Source organism: Diadema antillarum, unplaced genomic scaffold (genome assembly GCF_040938485.1).
Source record: "Diadema antillarum isolate AM-2024a unplaced genomic scaffold, OU_Dant_1.0 seq00000660_RagTag, whole genome shotgun sequence".
Classification (NCBI taxonomy): domain Eukaryota; kingdom Metazoa; phylum Echinodermata; class Echinoidea; order Diadematoida; family Diadematidae; genus Diadema; species Diadema antillarum.
The window spans coordinates 895,001-915,048 of NW_027271572.1; positions in this window are offsets into that span (position 1 = coordinate 895,001).

Below are 20,048 nucleotides of genomic sequence, written 5' to 3' on the forward strand. Positions count from 1 at the left end.
TCATGGGGAAAAAAAGAAGGAAAATTGCAATGAAGGATGAGTTTGGGGCAAAACTCATGTCATATCTTCAACTTGCTTACTTGGCTTCTTGCACATGCACGTTTCACATCCATGGATGTCGGTGCCGTATCCGTGGTTACAGGTCAGATGACAGTTGAAAGGAGTGACATCTCTGCAGTGCACTTTAATCCAGAAAGTTGGAAAATCGCAATTATATTAAAGTGGACAGAATCAACACTTGTTAGCAGCTCATTAGTAGAAATGTTGCATCATTGATGTGAAACCTGCGGCTGGAAGCAACTTCAGCAAAGGGTGTCACCAAAAGGCAATGAAAATTACAATAAAAATGATCACCACTTCTCTATTCATGTTTTTTCTCTTTTTGTGAACATTGATGACAGGACACAAAATCTATGTTCTGTTACTTCTTATTTTGAGTCAGAAAAGTAGCATACAATGACAATTAACTGACAAGGTTGGCAGGTTGGCACCACTTGATGAATTCACAATGTGCTAGATATCAAATTGTCTACCAAGTTGGGTGTACATGTACATACTTGAACATGATCTCCATTTTGTGCACACACACACAAAGCTAGCGTGAGCCTGCTAATGTTTACTTTACAATCATGTGCAACATATGGCCCTGTAGGAAGCAGATAGTTCTGTACAAGTGTAATGGAAAACGTAATTGGTTGAAGTATAAACCACATGGATAGCAACTACTCAGATATCATTCACGACTTTGCAGTTTGCAATTATGGAAATGGGCAATGGCTTGCCCCATACTCATTTATTTGGCAATCACCTACAGTGAATTCTACCTTATCACGATTTGGGATACATTGTAGTTATCAAATCTTGTTGGTTTTATTTCTATTCAAGGCAACCTTCTCCAATCTAAGACCATCTACGTTAAATCAGAAACATCTAAAGCATGATACTTTCATGCATCATCACTGGTATTCATCTCATTGTCTCGACAAAATCTTTGAATGCAGTTTACTTTGGGAAATCTTGAATCCTCACAAAAAAATTATGAAAGTTTCATGCTCACAAAAATCTATGGTTTTACAGTATATGCTGACATGCAAATTGTCCTTTTCTAGAATCTATCTCATCAGAAATATATGCACCTTGATGTTAATATAGAAAATTAGAGTTTTCTTTCAAAAAAAGATTTGGGGTTTACATTATCAGTCTGTTTCTCTATAAAATGTGATATGGTCATAATTACAAATGACCAGGGTGTTCATTCCAACTTTACACTCAGTTTGTAGAATTAAATGAAATGAATGTTTTCAGTTGTATAATGTTTTTACGTACATGTAGCACACTCACCACTATCAGCGGATGAAAGAAAATCTTGCATGAAACACAACTGACCTGCAGTTTTACATTGACATTGCTGACAGCCATCCATGCCCACAGTGAACCCATAGGGACATTGCATGTCACAGTGCAGCTCTGAACACGAGTGGTGCGTCACTGAAAGAGAGAAACAGAGTTGTATTCTGTAAGTGAAAACTGTAAAAATGTGTAAGAAACATTGCAAAATTTGCTCGGAGCCAAGATTCGTGAAATTACAATGAATACAAGAGGTTACTTTCATCTACACAATGCATAGAATGCCAGTGGAAATTTGTGAAAGTTTCACGCCATGAATGGTTTCTGGTTTTACAGTAAATAGATAAATTGTGACAGAATCAAGTGTACTTGCATCATTGATCATTATCATCAATGGTGGCATAATCATGCATTGTCATCATTATCATCACCATAGTCATTTTCACTGTCATCATTTCCAGCACAATTTAAACACAGCAGGGTCATGCATATATTTCTTTATATGCCAACTAGCTCTCAAAACTGCCAACTTTGTGATATATTGTCCATCGATCTGAGATCACATACTCTAGTGTCCTCTGCAAGGGCTTTCATCTTTTCAGGCCATAGTAATGTCTGATGGTTTTGAATAGATATTACAGACGTTGTCACCTTCTGGTATCCACACATTTCCATCTCTCAATCCTCTAACATTCAATTCAATTCAATTCAATTCAATTCAATTCAATTCAATTCAATTCAATTCAATTCAATTCAATTCAATTCCATTCAATTCAATTCAATTCATCTATTTTCATTCTCATTTTTCTTCCAACAAACAATAACACAGAATAAATCAGGAACGAGATATGAAACTCGTCAGACTGACGAGTTAGGTGATACGCTTGGGGTTATCAGATGTCGGTCATCTGTGATCGACAAAGAAAAGAATGTGATATAGGCACCTTGAAGTTATAATTGAGTTTGCATGCAAAACCGTTTCTCTAACCTCTCGGCCAGGGGACATCCACGGAAATGGTACGAAAAGGCAAAAAAGAAATGTATAGATATTACAGGGAGAAAAGTCAATGCCCACTCAACCAACGTGGCCGCGTGAACATGTATTGCATTGCTAGACGGAAATGCGGCCTTGTAACTACTGATGTCGCTATGCCATTTCTGGCAACTTGGGAAAAATATGTGCCGTAAACATAAAACCTATAATCGGCTGGTTTTGATACCTTGCCTTTAATCACAATTTTCAGTGTGATGATGTCATCAAAGTACAAAACAATGACATGGTCTTGAAAGACAATTGTTCAAAGTATAACACCTTCGTCGTCGTCATTACATACTATGATCAGTTTGACAAAGTCAGCCTGCAAAATCTTGCAGCAGTCGAAGCAATATGGTCTCCAACACAAAAAAGAGGGATATGGTGTGTGTGTGTGTCTGTGTGTGTGTATAGGTGCGTTTATATACGAATGTGATTTCTACATGGACGAATATGTAATACAAAATTGAAGAAAAAAAAGTAAAATAGCTAAGTATTTTGTTTCGTGATCTTGTGGGGTTCGAACCCGCACGTGTGCAACCTCACGTCTCTGAGACGTCGCCTTTAACCACTCGGCCATACGTCTCGACGAGAAAAAAAGAGGAACGTAAACTTATGTATGTGAAAGATGAATCAGGAATCGTTTTGTCCACATTCCATTCTCATTTTCAGTTTTAAACTGCAAAATTGTCAAACTAATGAGGAGATTTCAAAGAATAACATGCATGATTACTGCAGCTTATTGTCTCAGTTACCACACACTTAAGTTACAGAGGAAATGGAGCAAAATCATCTGAGATAAAGGTGCTTAAACGTTGTCAAGTCAATGCACATTAAAAAAAAAATCACCTCCCATAGAGATAACACGTAAACTTGTCTGATTTTGAGTCTTTACCTTTAATAACAATTTGAAGTATGATGGTAAGTCTTCTCGAACCAAGAGTGTGGAACGTAAGCTTCTACGTGAAAGATGAATCATGACGATCACCCGTGACCGACACATCTTCAAAGGGATCAGTTATTAGAAGTGGAAGCCCTCGTGCCAAGCATATTGTCTCAGCAATTCCAAAGCAATGATACCCTTACATTTATGCATACCATAATTTCCCTCTGAAATCAATGGTAGGTATTATTCATGTACAATTGCTTGCCTTGTCCATAAACTTTGCTTAACAAACTTTCAGTGAAACGTGTCATAACATAATTCTGTAACTCCATTAGCAGGGATTGACTTCATAAAGAAAGATATATCAAATTGAACGCTTAGCGCGTATAACTAAGGGGGATTTTAGCCTGATGCTCTGTTCTTCACTGCTCAGATACCAACAACACTCATTACCTACGGCTACGTATAGAGAAACAGCCATGACGAAAATAAGTTTTTCCTTTTCTTTGGCAGATAGACACACAACCCCTTTAAACCACACTATAATTGACATGGAGGGACATGAAAAAGTTCATTACTACTACTAAACAGTGATGCCTTCTACTCATGTGGCACAAGATACCTCTATAGCAACATAAATCCTGTCTACAACTCCGTTATTGCGTCAAACAATAACTTCCTGGAATTTCAAAGAGATGAGCGAGACGCCATACACCTGGCCTAGAGTTACTTCATTCAGTTGCCATTCCTGCTCCAGTTGAGTTATGCAAATTATTTTCCGACCTGTCTTGTGACAATGTAACAGGAACAAACGTAGAAAAAAGGAAAGGGAAAAGGAAAGGTGGCAAGCGGGGCACTGTACCAAGGGCAATTTAAACAATACGTATGATAAATGAAGCAAATCCAACCTCCAGCCTCCGACAAAAAAAAAGGAACTTGAGCGACTGTGTGTCGTGGGGTAGTATAATTGATAAGATAATACGATAAATGACATCGATCGGAATAAAGCTGAACTGCCAAAAGAAACACAAAGAAAGAGAGAGAGAAAAAATGATAGCGTCCTGCGGGTCTCGAACATCTCGTCCTAAGGTAGTGCATAATGACCATGCAGCACGCTAAGTGACTATAAAGCCACACGGCTGTACCGAAGATTGGATGTGAAATTTATCTTTAATCTTTTTTTATTTATATATATATATATATATACAATATATTTATCTTAAATATTTATACCATATACAACATGAAAAAGTTCATTACTACTACTAAACAGTGATGCTTTCCACTCATGTGGCACAAGATACCTCTATAGCAACATATAACCTGTCTACAACTCCGTTATTGGGTCAAACAATAACAACCTGGAATTTCAAAGAGATGAGCGAGATGCCATACACCTGGACTAGAGTTAATCAATTCAGCTCCCATTCCTGCAAGTTATTTAAACGTACATGTTCCTACCTATCCTGTTACAGTATAACAATAACTAATGAAGAGAAAAAGAAAGAGCAAACGAAAGGTGGCAAGCGAGACACTGTAACAAGGGGCAATTTACAACATTAAGTGTGACAAAATTAATGAAGCAAACCCAATCTCCAAACTCCAATACAAAACAAGGGAAATAGAGCAGCCGTGTTCACGGGTTATGTACACTTGATAAAATAATACGATAAATGACATCGGAGTAAAGCTGAACTGCCGAAAAAAAAAGAGAAAAAAAGAAATAACGGATAAAAGTCCTGCGGGAGTCGAACCTCTCGCCTTCCGGTATGGCGTTATGAACAACCAGCGCGCTAACCGATTATGCCACATGGCTGTCCTGAAGATCGTGACAGTGTTGACTTGTGATGGCGCTATTCATCTTCCCACAAGTGGCAGCATGGATTCGATCAATATACAGTTGCAAAGAAAAATTGGGAATCGTTCCGTACAGATTGCATTCTCATTTTCAGTTTTAAATTACAATATTGTCAACCTGATGAGGAGATTTGAAAACATGAAATGCATGATTACTAAAGCTTATTGTCTCAGCTACAACATATTTATGTTTCAGAGGAAATGGAGTAAAATCAGATGAGGTAAAGGTGCTTAAACGTTGTCAAGTCAATGCATGGTTTAAAAAAAAATCACCTCCCATAGACATAACACGTAAACTTGTCTGATTTTGAGTCTTTACCTTTAATCACAATTTCTAGTATGACGACGTCATCATATTTCAAAACCATCACATGGACTTGAAAGGCAAATGTTCAAAGTGCAACATATCTGAATTTGGGGTAATATTGAGCTTAAACAACAGAGATACGAGCAAATGAATGTCAGAAACAGTACCCCAAAAAAATCAATTCCACTTTTTTTATTTAAAATGACGATATGATGACGTCATCGCGTTTTCCTGGCAATATTGATACTTGGAATGTTATTTACAATTCATATACTTTTGTAATATGCAATAGAAATATAGGGTCAACGGACGATTTAAAGAGCTATGGCGAAATAAACAAAGACATGTTTTCTCACTATATTTGCAGAAAGACGCGCACGCGGAATTTCAACTTTGACGCCAGTGCATTCCTTTGTTATAGGTCGAAATCGATCGGAAATGAATGGATATTGTTACTCAAAGTATCAGGAATCCAAATCAGTCAAAAAAATTGCATTTTCATGTTGCTTACGGGCTCTGCGCGCGAAATTGCGCGGACAGACGCGCACGCGAGAAAATGTTTGAAACGCTTAAAATTGTCTGAAACTTCGAGATTTCCCATTGGGAAGTCGTTTTGAGCCTTTTAAAATTTTGACGCGCGCGTAACGTAATGATGACCTGTGTAACTAGCGTTAAAAAGTAAGATAGAGCGTGACCTGAACTTCATGTCCACCGAAAATGATACAGAAATGACATCTAGTTATGAAGTTATGATCGATCATGTGACAAGGTCCGAAAATCACAAAATGGCGCCTAGATGACGTCATAGATATGTTACTGTCATGAAAACCTTATTGTGGCTAGATTTTGTCATGAGACATGTTGACTGAAAATGTCATGTTATTTCGTAATGTCATTCTTGAGATATTGACGACACAAAATTGTCCAGAAAGAAAGAAGAATAAAAAAAAAATAAAGAGAGATTTTGACAATCACAATAGGTGATACGCTGATAGCGTATCACCTAATTATATCATAAGCATACATACATTAGAAAGTGCAAAACAAAAACTAACAACTAGAGATATACATACATATCACCAAAATACTAAGTTACAAGTTTGTTTGGAGGGGAAAAAAGAGAACTGAGAGGCAGTACCACATTACCACCTCTGTCTATTTTGCCCTAGTCTGTTTTTGTTTTGTTTTTTTGTGGTTTTTTTTTGCTCCAAACAAACTTGGGGACAAAAGAAAGTCTTCATCACTTGTTCTGTCTTCCAAGGAGGTCCCTTACATCTACCTAATACCGCCTCAGCATAATTCATGTCTAAACTTTTCAGCACAAACTTTTCATTTCACTGTTGGGAGAAAATGTATTGGAGGTGAGGAATGGTGACAGTTCTCAGATTTAAATATTCTAAAATACAAAGGCAATATTTGTGTAGGATTAACGATAATGCACTTCACTAAGTGGAAAGCAAATAAGCTTGTCAAAGCACAGTAATGTCTCTTGTTTTGAAATACTGGGTAGTCTTTTCTTTCCCTGATTTATTACTGATTTCAAACATTTTAACTCAGACAGACTGGTCATTTGTATGTTTCTAATATCTAATGTAAGCCATAACAGCTGAACATATTCATCTGTGCAGGTATATTTGAATGAAATAATATCTCTCACTGTGTTACCCACATAGAAATAGCAGACACCACATATTATTATTATTATTATTATCATCATAATTATTATTATTACTATTATTATTGTTATTATTATTATTATTACTATTATTATTATTATTATTATTATTATTATCATCATCATCATCATCATTATCATTATTATTATCATTATTATTATTATCAGTATTACTATTACTATCATCATTATCATTGTTATTCATGAATTGCTGTAGGTACAAAGCACAATTAAAAGAAATATAAGTTTATTCAACTACTGTAGAGTGCTCAATGTTACTGTTGCACAATAAGGGAGATGCCACACCTTTCTTTTTTTGTTGGGGGGGGTGAGATGCAAAGAGACAGAGACAGTATGCTTTATTTATCAACCTGATATTCCTTGTTTGGGAACTTTCTTTCAATTTCTTGTTGGTTTAATATCATAAAATGGCAAAGTGATTGCCAGGCCTGGAACAGTCCATTTCAATTGCAGATGTGATTGCTACTTAATTCTCACGAAATGTACATGTATATTTCTATTAATCAACGCAAGAGGGCAGCATACTAGATTCAAACCATCCGACATATTCCATTGTCATTGAAACACGGCATTAAATAAAATACAAATCTTTGCATTTGGTGTGTATGTTTGCAGGACATATTTTTTTATTTGCGCACTTCAATACATCGCTCTTGTCATGGCCCGAAAGGAGATTTTGTCTGCTGCTGTGTTTGCCTGTAGCCTGGTGGCACCATTCTGTCTGTGCAATGGGACATATTTACCACAATGCACAACAGACTTGCTGGAGGAGGGCACCGCAACCTGCATGCTGCACAGTTCACCGAAGCATGTGTGTGAAGGAAAGAATACTTCTTTTCAAATTAAGATAAAAAATGTACAATATGACGAGGAAGGCCCAGGCAGCATTCCCCAAAATGGGATCGCACTGGAGAACATTGGAATGCCAGTAACCAGCGGTACGGAGGTACTGTCCCAGAACTTCCAGGGGAGGTGGGGAGTAAGTATTACATTCCAAAAGACAGCGATACTTCTCAACGTTGACATAACTGACGTTGACCAAGGTGATGAAATTCAGCTTGAGATTGTCATTACGAATGAAGGAGGAACACAACTGAGGGCGCCATTTGAAGAATTGGTTCATGTGAAAACCTGCACCACTACAGTTCCTACAAAATTAACCACAACAGAAACGCAGTCACAAGAGAGTAAGACCCAAGCCACCTCTGGAGCCACAGATGGCACTCTATCAAATAACAATGATGACTCCAGTACTGGAAAGTTTAACAATACAGACCAACATCCATCTGGAGAAGACTGTATTTTATGGAAAGTTTTATTTTCACTGGCATTTATCGGCTTTATTGCCATGTCAATCATCTCATATAAAATACATGTACACCATATTGCTATCAAGGAACAGGCCATCAGCAACATGCATGGAGAAGCCGAGAGCCTGTAGACCTGGGGACCGTTTCATGACAGTTGTCAGCCCTGTCAAGTTGTCAGTTACTGACAATAACCATAGTCAAACACTCCAGCTTCTCAGCCAATCAAATCCACAGATTTTGCTGAAATTGTCAGAGACTGACAACTTGTCAGCACTGACTAAATTGATGAAACACCCCCCAGAACACCGTAGTCCAGCAACTTACTACTCCAGTCCAGTACCTCTCCAATCTGGCCTCCTTTTTTCCAGATCTCTCTATTATCCAGATGCAATCTTGGGTTTTGTTTTTGTTTTTTTGTTTATTGTTGTTGTTATTAATCTAATAATCACAGCAAAAAAGGGGATTTCATCAAATTCAAACAAAATTCCTATACAAACTTATATGAATTACATATTATTCTCAACATAATAAATATACATTCACATCTAATTTTTATCAAAACAACATGCATTTTAGACATTCACTACCCCTAAATCACAAGAACATGAACAGAAAACTTTTCATTAAACCAGGGCACACTACAGACGATCTTTCATCAATGAGCAATCTATCAGTGAATTCAGAACACAGACAAGCTGACAAGGATGTGGCATGTTCACACGAAATTGATACACTGTACAGAGGCTGGTATGTGTTCCTCTCATTTTCATTGACACGTGTATTAGGTCACATGCATAGCCATCAGTATGGCTATATACATGTATATATGAAGAGTTTGTTTGCAAAAACCGATAAGTCCATTTTTGAAGATTTTGAAGTACGGTCTCTGTCATAAAGTACAAAATAATACCTTTTAAATGATATATTGGTCACTACATATGAAGGTACATTTTCGGAGTTATTTTCAAAAGAAGCAAACATTTTCTTATTATTCTCTTTATTTTTCTTGACCTTTAAACGCAAATATCTCCATTTGGCAAATATGGACTTATCGGTTTTCGCAAACAAACTCTTCATATATAGACTCACACTGGTTTGAATTCATTGGTTGGGGCGAAGAAAGGCATTGACACTCACAATTTGTACACACACAATCACACACAAATTTAACCCAATTGCAGTGCACCAAGCACCGGGCCAGGTACGTGTAGGTAGTGCTAGCGTGGCTGTGGACTATAGTCCACCATATTGCGCAATTTGTAAGTGCGTCAACTTTGCCGAGCAACGATGATAGAATTTTGAAATTTACTGGTAGTTTCGTCGACTCAGTCTGTTTCTTTCCAAGACATGCTTGATACATTCCTCAATATTTAAGCAGGTAAATTTGACAACAAATTGAATTCATTTGGTTAAAAAAAAAAATGCTCATAATTTTGAGCTGATAGAAAAGAAAGAGTTTCAGTGTATGCTACCTTTCAATACGATAGGTTACCTATACATGTACAGCATATATCATGTACATTTGTTTATAGCTATTTATATCATTCAGTAGGCAGCTGCGTGTATAAAACAATGATTCTCCCATATATTTGGTCAAATCCCTTATCCGGCTGAGCAGTGATCCCGACATGTCTGGATAGGAGAGGATGGACTGTAGTAAATAAATGTATACTGTCTACTAGTACCTCAGAAGAAGGATCTACATTTTATGCTGATTCAACGGCCAAGACAGAATCCCATTTATGAAATAACTGGCCAACAACGTGATACAACAGCAAGATACAAGGTGATTCTAGATGACGGCTGATGTCAGTAGATATCGTGATCCTGCATGAGCTGCAAAGTATAGTCTGAAATAGAGCTTTGTATTATCAATGATCAATCCTTGAAGTCACCTCATCAGCTGATTGATTTATCAACATTAACAAACTTCATCTTATCAATAAAGTTCCACGCTTGTCTAACATGGGAGCAACGATGAGCACGGCTAATCCCAGTCCATATCTGGGATGTACTGTACGGTAAGAGAAAAAAAAAATGCAGAAAAGAAGTGCCCAAAAAATCTTGAATAATTCATGACATTATCAATCCATATATAGTTCTTTATCCTCAGACAGTCTAAAATCCTAAAGGCCTCATACAGGATCCAACTGTTTTTTCTTTGTTTCTTTGTTTGTGTGTTTGACTGTTTGTTTGGGTTTTTCGGGCAAAAGAACATGGAGGGAATGTTTAGCGTGTGTTGATACGTGAGTGAAAAAAACCTGAAACTTGTACAGGTGCATGCTGAAGGCTTGATCAGGGCATAGTGTGTAGCATAATACAATGTACAGGAGGTAGGCTAAATTTGATATCGGATGCTTTCTGTGTCCCTCATATTGCATGAACTAGTGTTTAACAGTATGTAGATAAATTCATGTGCTATACAGAAAATTGGTGTCGAGTGTAGCAAACTAGTGTTAAAGAATTCAATATGTAGATGAATTAATGTGCTAAAGAAAATTGGTGTAGAGTGTAGTAAACTAGTGTTACAGTACTCAATATGTAGATAAATTCATGTGCTAAAGACAATTGGTGTAGAGTGTAGCAAACTAGTGTTACAGTACTTAAAATGTAGATAAATTCATGTGCTAAAGAAAATTGGTGTAGCGTGTAGCAAACTAGTGTTACAGTACTCAATGGGTATATGTAAATTAATGTGCTAAAGAAAACTGGTGTAGAGTGTAGCAAACTAGTGTTACAGTATTTGATATGTAGATAAATTCATGTGCTATAGAAAATTGGTGTTGATTGTAGCAAAAAGGAGTGTGTGTGAGAAATTAACCTTTTTAAGGTCATGAATATAACAGTGATTCACAAGTAGCTATGGTAGTGACTATTAAAAGTATTAGGAGTGTCCTATACATAAGAGCGTATCATATTCAATCATATTCCCTTCGGTAATGTTTATGACTGGCATGTAAAACATGAGTGTAAATTAATTCATGTACATCATACCATGTTAATTGTAGGGGTTTTTTTCATTCAAATTATTACGCCATGCATCATTATATTGTGTATTAGATACACTATCTGCCATGCTCATGGAATGTAGTCTTTCAGCTGTTACTTGTGCTATCAACTCAATTCATATACTGTATAAAGTAGTGCAGCACATGTCACTAGCCTAAACAAATCTTTCCCGTGTTAATAGAAATCAAGAGCATGTTACAATGTACATTCAAGCCATTATACAGTACTTTATCCATTCTCCAAGAGATAATCTGAAATCTACTTAACATATATTATCATAGTTCAGATGCCAAATACAGGTGACTTATTATGATCTTGGTAAAATGTACAGTAGTAGAACAATATCAGTAAAATGTTTGTATATTTGCTTCTTTTTTTATATCTCTTTGTACATGATGTACACTTGTATATCTATTCAGTTTGTTTCATTTTGAAATGTACATATTTTGCTTTTATAAGGTCTGTGTGCATATTGTATGTATTCTTGGAGGTTTTAAATGCTGTGTATATTGAGTAGAAAAAGAAAATGCTGCAATTCAATTGTTTACCATGATAAGTTATATTTGAATGTTTGGGTCCCCCCCCCCAAAAAAAAAAAAAAAAAAATAGATTATTTAAAAAATAGATAAATAAATACAATAATAAATGAAATAACAATAATTAATAAATTAAAAAAAAATCACATTCCAATCCAAATTCTGTCTCTGATAGAACTCTGGTTTGTGAAAAACGACATGGTCTGAATTTAATGTCCATGTTCGCTACCTCCCTCATATGTGGAATAGGAGTCCCATCATTATAATTCATACACTATAACACATTGGTGTTGTGAATGACATGTATTAAAATGGAGCTCTATATTACCATTAAGGTTCACACAGCTCAAACAATGTTTGAAGCATATGTATGTGATATACTACAAATTGTGCAGCATATCTAAATTGTATATGATATGATGGCTGAAACACATTATGACTACTGAGGCTGTAGCCTATGTTACATAAACAAATAAGGCTCAAATTTATCCTCACATGTATGATATTTATAATTCGCAGGTAAATAGTCAGTGTACAGCAGTGCAATACCAGTCTTTTAAACAATGTGTACCTCAACATCACCCATGCTCATCATTAATGTGTACCTCAATATCACCCATGCTCATCATTAAGGTGTACCTCAATATCACCCATGCTCATCATTAAGGTGTACCTCAACATCACCCATGCTCATCATTAAGGTGTACCTCAACATCACTCATGCTCATCATTAAGGTGTACCTTAACATCACCCATGCTCATCATTAAGGTGTATCTCAATATCACCCATGCTCATCATTAAGGTGTACTAATTAACATCACCCATGCTCATCATTAATGTGTACCTCAATATCACCCATGCTCATCATTAAGGTGTACCTCAACATCACCCATGCTCATCATTAAGGTGTATCTTAACATCACCCATGCTCATCATTAAGGTGTACCTCAACATCATCCATGCTCATCATCAAGGTGTACCTTAACATCACCCATGCTCATCATTAAGGTGTACCTCAATATCACCCATGCTCATCATTAAGGTGTACCTCAATACATATGTATCACCCATGCTCATCACTAAGGTGTACCTCAATATCACCCATGCTCATCATTAAGGTGTACCTCAATATCACCCATGCTCATCATTAAGGTGTACCTCAATATCACCCATGCTAATCATTAAGGTGTACCTTAACATTGCTAATGGTCATCATTAAGTGTGTCTTTCCATGTACAGTTGTGTATTATGTACTAAATACATGTATACATGTAGCACCTGGTTGATATTTCACTCTCCTTTTTCTGTCATGATGTCATGGAAACTTGTTCAAGAACATAGTTTTTTATGGTGTAATTTGTTTGGAGCTCATGAATGTGGTGTGTTTGGGTGGAGAAGTGTGAGTAGATATGTTCCTCTAAGATTCTAGTGATAATTGTAGTTGGTAGAGGGTCTCATGGACAGATAGCAGGAGGATGTGGAAACACAAAAGCAGACTTGGAGCATTCCGGTTCACAATGAGATTATTAAGACTAAAACAGGGAGAAGAAATACAGAAGATACTGAGTCGGCAGTTTACCAAGCTTACACAAGAGAAACATAACAGAACAATAGATTAAATACTGAACTACATACATCCACATGTAAAACAAACCATGTTAACAGCATAATTTTAAGATAGTTACATAAGTTAGACCTCATCCTTCATAGCTCAGTTTATAACAGCATGTACATGTATCTAGTACGGTAGTAGCAATGAGACTCTACCTCCTGTTTTCTGGTTGACACTTGAAGCCGTACAAGAGGTACTTTGATGCTCTATTGGTAGATTTGTTTTTGTTTTTTTAATTCTAGCTGTACACATATTTCCAGGGAATTGGTACACTAAAGATTACTGTTATGCCATAGGTACATTTGTATCATTCATGTTGTTATAAGAGGGAGAGAGAGAGAATACACACACACACACACACACACACACACACACACGTGTGTGTGTGTGTGTCTACGTACATAATATATGTATACATATATATATACACATAAGAGAGAGAGAGAGAGAGATGATTTCTCTTCTGTTGAATAAGCACTTATTTGATGTAAAATTGCACGCAAGTGGACAGATGTGATTCAATAAAAGAATGAAAGGGATGGTATACTTTTTGGTTGAGATGGGGTGACGGGTTTCAATTTTTTTGTGAGATAATGAGAAACCCCTTATGAAATATTAAAGAGCATGTAATTTTAAGAGGGATTCAAGGTCTATTTGATGAAAATTGGTTTTGAAATGGCTAAGATATCCAGAAAAACAGAGGTTCTTATAATGGTTGGTCCCACCTTTGATTAGGAAGACTTTGCTTTACTTTGTTTTTTTGATATCTCAGCCATTTCTAAACCAATTTTCATCACATAAACTTTTAATTCCTTTTACAGTTACATACGTATATCATCGCTGGGGTGATAAGACCTCATATAGATCTACAAAATGTCAAATGTTCAGAAGAGCAAAAAAAAAATGTCATGGTGGCTTCATTTTTGGAGTAAAACAGTTAGGACTTGGATAGGACATCACTTAACCAATTATTGACCATTAAGTCAGTTTCACCAAAATTTGAAATACGAGGTCTTGCCACCCCAGCGACGATATGCTCTTTAATATTTCATAAGTGGTTTCTAATTATCTTGCAAAAAGTTACAAGGAAAAGTAGAAATTACGCAGTGCGTAATATATGTCCCCGCCGGAAGTAGCATTTTGTAACAAAATGTGCAATATAGGTAAAAAATCAAGGTCAAAGGTCAAAGAAGTCAAAGGTCAAAATTCTGTGTAGAAGTTTTGAAGCCCTCACCTAGTGCCATCACATAAAGCAAATGGAATCGAAATTGGGTTAGAAATGGCGAAGGAGTAGCATTTTGTAGCCAATGTACAATATAGGTCAAAAATCAAGGTCAAAGGTCAAAGAAGACAAAGGTCAAAATTCTGTGTAGAAGTTTCGAAGCCCTCACCTAGTGCCATCACATAAAGCAAACGGAATCGAAATCGGGTTAGAAATGGCGAAGGAGTAGCATTTTGTAGCAAAATGCACAATATAGGTCAAAAATCAAGGTCAAAGGTCAAAGAAGTCAAAGGTCAAAATTCTGTGACAAAAGTTTTAAAGCCCTCACCTAGTGCCATCACATAAAGCAAACAGAATCGAAATCGGGTTAGAAATGGCGAAGGAGTAGCATTTTGTAGCAAAATGTACAATATAGGTCAAAAATCAAGGTCAAAGGTCAAAGAAGTCAAAGGTCAAAATTCTGTGTAGAAGTTTTGAAGCCCTCACCTAGTGCCATCACATAAAGCAAACGGAATCGAAATCGGGTTAGAAATGGCGAAGGAGTAGCATTTTGTAGCAAAATGTACAATATAGGTCAAAGGTCAAGGTCAAAGGTCACAACTGAAATTCTGTGTAGAAGTTTTAAAGCTCCCATGTAGTGCTATCATATAAAGCAAACAGAATCAAAATTGGCTCATAAATGACAGAGAAGTAGCAAATTGAACATTTTGATCACACACGGACGTACACACGGACGGACGCACGGACGGACGCACGGACGGACGCACGGAAGCACAGACACACACACGTACAGAGCCCGTTTCATAGTCCCCTGCTCGAACTCGTTCGGCGGGGACAAAAATCTGAATCCATAGGTAAACCAAAATGACCCCATTCTTTATAGTCAGAATGAGGAATAGACGGGAAAAAGTTATCCAGGGCCCTGTACATTGCATGAAAAGAGAAACGTCATAGTCAGAAAATCAAACACATATCGTAAGTACAGCATCAGCCAATCAGCATTGTGTATTCACAGACTTTTGAGTGATTTTTTTTTCTGACTTCTGTGTGATCCAACATTCATGCAACAACATCCAGGACAAATAATGCATTCTTGACATACATAGATGAGAATGTCTATTTGTGTGAGTGTGTGTGTGTGTGTGTGTGTGTGTGTGGTACATGTCTGTCATTAATGCAAGTATAATATGAAAGGGAGAAAAACAGCATTGTTTTTCCTCATTTTTTTAAAATACTAAAGAAGACAAACACTGAAATGATTGAAATATGAGAACAGATTATGCTCAGACAAGTAGAATGTTCAGTTTGACTGTTATTTAGATAGATATGCCCATACTTCTTGTCTTTTAGTCTGTCACGATAACATTTCTATTTTGATGAAGCTAACATTTAACACCAAGACAGGATTTACATTTCAAACCCTTGGCACAAGGTATATATTTTTCATTTAATTTCTATGAACCCACTACTTGACTTTACAATACCCTATTAAAGTGGAAGCAATGGCAAAAATACACTACTGTAAAAGTGGATATTTTCGCGTGACTAATCTTGCGCGCTTTGCCGGGTCGAAAGAGTTTCGCGTGTTTTTAATTCCGCGGAATCAAGACATCACGCACAGGCACATATGGCAAGCAAAAATATTCGCGTGCTTTTATTTTCGCGCTAGTTTCTGGTTGCGCGAAATGCGCGAAAATTTGAACACCGCGAAAATTTCCACTTTTACAGTATTTTAGCAATATTCTGGTGACCAATGTGCTTTTAGGCTGTCAGTTAAAACATTCAGTTGATTTACTTTGACCCTTACTACACATAACATTATCAACAGGCATTCAGCTAAAGTTATGGCTTAAAATGATATTTTAACAAAAGCAATATGACCTTTGACCTTCAGAGGAATGACAAAGACACTGCAGTATTAAAGGATTACTGCTAAAAAAAAAGGAAAAAGGAAAAACAAACACACACTTGTTGCCCTTGAATCATTGAATTTGCAGAGAACAGTTAGAATTAAATTTGCCTAGCAAGACTGGAGGGCTCATTCAGCCCCCCCCCCCCATAATATCTTGGCCGTATGACAGCGTGATCGAGAGGAAAATTGACAAGCGCGTCACCCACAAGGTAATCTACAATAATAAACTGAAGGTAGGAGATTATTCCACAATTATTCAAATTTATTTTTACTAAATTGATTATGCTAACTTATGCATGAAATTAAAAATTTTGGCTGTAAATCTGGAAATAAAGGTACAAAACTGCTACTTTTTGGTCTAGGTACTCTTTTTAGGATTCTTATCGAAGATACATAAAAAAATTGCAATATCAAAATCTTTTCTTATGCATTTTATTGTTCTTAGAATTTCTAATGTGTTGTTTTCAACTTTTTGTAGTGTATTTTTTTCCAGTGGAAATCATCGGTGACTCTTTTCTGATCATAAACAGCATGAAATTAGTATTGAAATTGATTTCAATCAGTAAAAGTAAAAGTAATGATACATTTATGAATTTTGGCTAGAAACAGAATTTGCATTCAATTTCAAATCACATTTTTGAGCAATTTCGGGTCTGACATGCACTTGCAAAATACTGTGTAACTTGGATATCATGTGCATGTTACAAAATCAGCACAAGATGGCAGCAAATGAAAATCAAATAAATCTAGCGTGTTTTTTTTTCTCACCACTAATGGCAGACTTCTGTACTCGCGCGTGTGCGCCAAGCGCTCAGAGCAATTGTACACGTCATATTGCGATATCTTTCATTTCAGCCCATCCAGCGCATTACAATATAATCAATTCATAAAGCAGTTCAACCGAGCCAAGTACTGCATCAAAAGTTTTCCATTCAAATCTGCATTTTGTGAGTAAAATTTTTGTGACATTTTTGCTCTTTGCGGATTCTCTATGGCTATTGTTATGGCACTAAAGGAGATTTTGTTTGCTAGTGTGCTTTGTGGTGCTTTGATGGCACCATACTTCTATCTGGTCGAAGCATTGCCTGCCTGCACAACAGACATGCTGGAGCATGGCAATGTTACCTGCTTGCTGCACAGTTCACCGACGAATGTGTGTGAGGCTTGGAATACCTCATTTCTAATTAAAGTCAAAAATGTACAATACGACCAGGAAGGCCCAGGCAGCGTTCCCAAAAACAATATTGCACTTGAGAACCTTGAAGTACCAATAACCAGTGGAATTGAGGTACTGTCACAAAACTTCCAGGGGAGATGGAAGGCAAATATCACGTTCATAGAGACAGCAATAATGCTCGAAATTGACATAACCGACGTTAACCAAGATGATCAGATTCAGCTTGAAATTGTCATCACGACTGAAGGAGGAACAGAACTGGTGAGGGCGCCATTTGGAGAATTGATTCACGTGACCAAATGCACTACTGCAGTTCCTACAGAGCAAACCACATCAGAAATGCAATCGCAAGACTATACTAACACTCAAGCTATCCCTGGAACCACCGATGTAACCGGTAAACCACGCCTAAACGGATCGCAAATTGCAGGCATAGTCTGCGGCGTCATAATTCCCATGATTCTGATTGTATGTATCATTGCTTTCATCTTCAGAGATAAAATTCGTCAGTTTTGTTCTACTATAGGAAGAGACAGACACCATGGGAGAGATCCTGTGCCAGTTGATGATAAAGAAGTAGAGATGGAACAAAAAGCATGAGGAATCTCACAACATCTGTGATCCTGAACAAAGATGTAGAACATCCTATTTCCAAGCAACGCTATCTTCCATCTTATTCAAACACTTTGTGATAATCACATTGATTAAACAGAGGAGTCCACATCCCCGGTAAAATTAACTACTTACTGATAGAAAATTTAGCACAATTTTTGAGGACCACCAATATCATTGTGACCATGTTCACAACTATATGTTCAATCAATATCATCCACCTAAGCTGAGCATTCATGACTAGTACTTACCCATGCTTTATATGAACTGCTTGATATTTGAACATTTTATCAGACCACTTATGTACAACAGTCTTTTATGATTGCAGTAATTCATGAGTAAATGTACATTTTCTGGATAATTATTGTGGAGTATAAATGCATCTGTGTGAATGGATACAAACATGTATGATATTAGTTGAATTCATATTTGCTTGAAGTTACATGATATTGATATGTTTTGGGGATCACCGGAAGTAAGCAAACAAAAATATTCAGAGATTAGACACATGAGCTTGTCGACTGTATAGGCAATTGGTTTATATATGCTTGGTGAGTAACATTGTAATGTTATATTCAAGATGTCAAAGAAGTTCGTTGTGATTTATATTGGTAGAACAATGTTAGCAATATGTTCATGGATTTGCTACTTTTTATGTCTATTTGTAAAAAAAAAGATGTGCATCAATTTGTGTTATTTTTGTATGAATCTGTGGCTTGTCGAGGTTTGCGTTTCTGGAAGTTTATGGTTTTCCTTAAATAATCATGTTGCATATACTGGAGTGGATTGTAAGATATGCTGCAAGCTGGCTTTTTGCTGTGATAGTTTTTTATTTCAAATAAACTTTTTTTTTTCCAGTCTAATTTATATTCATTGTTTTTTTAATGGGATTCTGGTTTGTGAACAGAATGATAGAGTCTCAGTTTAAAGGTCCTGTTTACCTTTGGGAGCAGTGATTTAAAAAATGTACAAGATATCACTTTTGATGCATATGTGTAAAAGTCAGTTGTATGACAAAACATCCTACTATAGAAAATTTTTGCAATATGCAATAAAGCCTAAAATATATGGAGATAACACTTTTTTCTCATTAGACCATAACTGTAGACGGTTTAGTCTGGAAACATTTTTATTATAACTTTTGTTACATTTTGTAAATCTAACAATACTTGACATCGATTATACTGGTTCAAATTTTTACATTGGTTGTTTTTATCCCTATAACTCACACTTAAGAACTAATTTGAAGCACTAATGCTGGATTTTTTATTCATCTGCAAATGGTAAATTGTGCCTTTATTGCAAATGCTTGTCACATTGCTCATAAATATGTGACATTAAGTGTCCCTTCATTACATTCAAGCCCTGTAACGCATTGATATTGTAAATGGCAAGTAGTTTGAGCTCTAGATCTCTATGTTCACATCCAGAACAATATTTGCAGCAACAAGTATGTACTGTATACGATATAAGTTACCCAAAATTGTGCAGCTTACTTATTACCTCCACCAAGGGAGGAGGCTTTGTTTTC